The 3,123-nt window shown below is 60.1% G+C and overlaps 1 long non-coding RNA gene across 2 annotated transcripts in view; it reads left to right on the forward strand.

Annotated features, from left to right (window-relative positions):
• Positions 1-1,092, forward strand: part of LOC134759571 (uncharacterized) — a 1,395-nt gene extending 303 nt beyond the window's left edge. Inside the window, exons 2-3 of one of the 2 annotated variants that reach the window (XR_010135942.1) lie at positions 339-435; positions 603-1,092. This is a non-coding gene — a long non-coding RNA (uncharacterized LOC134759571). The remainder of the gene's footprint in view (positions 1-338; positions 436-602) is intronic. The other variant, XR_010135943.1, reaches the window with a different exon arrangement.
• Positions 1,093-3,123: the final 2,031 nt, after the last annotated feature.

Raw genomic sequence — 3,123 nt, forward strand, 5'->3', positions numbered from 1 at the left:
ATCTCATGTTTTCCGTAGGTAGGTAGGCAGGTATCTGTGTATGTGTGTATGTGAGTGAGATGGGGTCCGGCGTTCTGTCGTGTGGCCCGGGCTGGTCTCGGACTCCTGTTCTCGAGCGATCCGCCTGCCTGCCTCGGCCGCCCGCGCTGCTGCTGTGACAGGCGTGAGACGCTGCACCCGGCTCATTCTATAGTTGCCTGCCTGCCTGCCTGCCTGCCTGCCTGCCTGCCTGCCTGCCTGTCAATCGTCTTCTTTTTAGTACGGGTGTGTTCTCGCTTTGTTGTCCATGCTCTGGTCACACGTGATCGCTTTTTAAACTATGATTATTATTATTGCAGGTGTCGTCTCACACGTCGAGGTGATCTCAAACGTCTACGCTCCGGCCGTCCTTCCACGTCGGCCTCCCACAGTGCTGGGATGACACGCGTGGGCACGGTACGCTCTGGTCGTATTTCTCGTGGGTCGGTTCTTTCCGTTTTATGCACGCGGAATGCGAACAGATAAAATTTTGAGACGCGTCTCACCGATCTCCCCTCCCCCTCCCCCTCCCCCTCCCCCTCCCCCCTCCCCCATCCCCCTCCCCCCTCCCCCTCCCCCTCCAGACGGAGTTTCACTCTTGTCGCCCAGGGTGGACTACGATGGCGTGATCTCGGCTCGCTGCGACCTCCGCCTCCCGGGTTCGAGTGATCCTCCTGCCTTGGCCTTCCCGAGGAGCTGGAATGACGGTGAAGCGCCGTCGTGCCCGGCTGACTTTTATATTTTTAGTACAGATGGGGTTTCTCTGTCTTGGTCAGCCTGGTCTTGAGCTTCCGAACGTTGGACGATTTTAACTTTCTTGGTGGTTGCTTTTCTCTTTCTTTTTCTTTTCTTTTCTTTCCTTCTCCTCCCCCCACCCACTCCCCCTGTCCTCCTCGTCCTCCTCCTCCTCCTTTTTCATCTCTTTCAGCTGGGCTCTCCTACTTGTGTTGCTCAGTTGCTCACGCTGGTCTCCAACTCCTGCCCTTGATGCTTCTCCCGTCACACCCACCGTCTGGTTGTTGAGATGAGCACCTCTTGTAAAATGGAAAAGATGAAAAAAATAAAGACGGAGGTGAAAAGCACGGAGTGAACGTGTCTCTTGCCGTCTCCCGGGGTGTCCCTTGGACCCCGAGAGACGGAGGGAGCTTGGCTGAGTGGGTTTTCGTGGCTGAATCCTCCCGAGGGCCTCCTTCCCTCTCCCCCTTGTCCCCGCTTCTCCCCCGGCCGAGGCTCCCGCCGCCGCCGTGGCATTTTCCGTAGGAGAGGTGTGGGAGAGGACCGACGCGGCTTCCGGATCTAGATCCCGCCGGACCTCTCTGGCTCGGCGTCCCCCGCCGGCTACCCGCCGCCTTCCGGGGAGCTCTGAGGCGGATGCCCCCCGCCCCCGTCACGTCCCGCTACCCTCCCCCGGCTGGCCTTTGCCGGGAGACCCCGGGGGAACCGCGTGGACGCTGCTTTCCGACCCTCCGGTGAACACTTCCGCCGGATGCCCCGGGTGGGCCGGATGGGATGAGACTGGACCGCTCCGGACCGTGCTGTTCTTGGGGGTGGGTTGTCGTACAGGGTGGACCGGCGGCCCCGGCGTTGGAAAGGGTGCGCGGGGGTGGAGCTGTCACGTGGGATGCCCTCCTTCCCCTCGGCCTGCCTTCGGCTTCCTCGGGCGTGAAGGGGACTTCCCGTCACGACCTCTTTTCTCCCCTTTCTCCACCACACGGATGACACGCATGAGAGGGAGAAACAGCTCCATAGATACTGATGACCTTCATTTGTGGAATCCTCAGTCACCTACACACAGACAGGTGACTACACGGGGACCCAAATCGGACACCGTTTCCGGGTCCTCATGGTGGGATTCGTCGGTCTCTCTCTCTCTCTCTCTCTCTCTCTCTGTCACACACACACACACACACACACGATTTCCGTATCTAGTTTACAAAGCACACTCACTTACCCTTTCCCCGGTACGCAGGCTGAGTGAAACCCACCCCGCCCTCCACCCGTCGGCTGACGAAACCCCTTCTCTATGATATATGAACGAGACGGTCTGGGCCGGGCACGGTAGCTCACGCCTGTCACTCCGGCACTTTGGGAGGCCGAGGCGGCTGGATCGCTTCAGGCCGGGAGTTCCAGACCGACCGCGCTGGCCGACGCGGCGAAACCCCGTCTCTCTGAAAAACAGAACGGTGAGCCGGGCCTGGTGGCCTGGGCTTGGGATCACGACTGCTCGGGAGACTGGGGCGGGCGAGTGGCTCCGACCGGGGAGGCCGAGGTTGCGATGAGCTGAGATCGTGCCACGGCGATCCGGCCTGGATGACGGAGCGAGACCCTGTCTCGATAGAATCGTAATGTTATTAGAAGGTGACTTGTGCCTGGTGATGGCCGCCTGTCGTCGCGGCTGAGAGGCTGCGATGAGGAGAAGATCGCTTGAGGCCCCGCGGGTCGAGGCTTCGGTCGGTCGGCCGTGACCCGCTGTATCCTGGGCGGTCACCGGTCGAGGACATAGGCCCCCTCCCCGTTTTCCTTTCTTTTCTTCCCTTCTCTTTTCTTCTTTTTTCTTCTCTTTTCTTCTTTCTTTCTTTCTTCTTTTTCCTTTCCTTCTTCCCCTCTTTCTTTCATGCCTTACTGCCTTCCTGCCTTTCTTCTTTCCTCCCTTACTCCCTTCCTCCCTTCCTTCTTTCCTCCCGCCTCGGCCTCCCAAAGTGCTGGGATGACTGCTGTGAGGCACCGTGCGTGCTTGGCCTAAAGAGACACCCTTTGAGAGTGAGACACGGGGAGCGCCTCCCGGTGATCTGATGGACTGATTGATTTAGAGACGGCATCTCACTCTGTCACCCCGGCAGTGGTGCCGTCGTAGCTCACTCACTGCAGCGTGGACGTTCCTGCACTCGAGCGATCCTTCCGCCTCAGCCTCCAGAGTACGGTACCCGGGACCACGGGCACGCGCCACTGTCCCCGGACCGTTTTTTTTTTCCCCCCCCACCCCGAGACAGAGTTTCGCTCTGGTTGCCTAGACTGCGGTGCGGTGGCGCGATCTTGGCTCGCCGCAACCTCTGCCTCCCGGGTTCGAGCGAGTCTCCCGCGTCGGCCTCCCGAGTAGCTGGGATG

The sequence above is a fragment of the Pongo abelii genome, chromosome 11 (assembly GCF_028885655.2).
Source record: "Pongo abelii isolate AG06213 chromosome 11, NHGRI_mPonAbe1-v2.0_pri, whole genome shotgun sequence".
Classification (NCBI taxonomy): Eukaryota; Metazoa; Chordata; class Mammalia; order Primates; family Hominidae; genus Pongo; species Pongo abelii.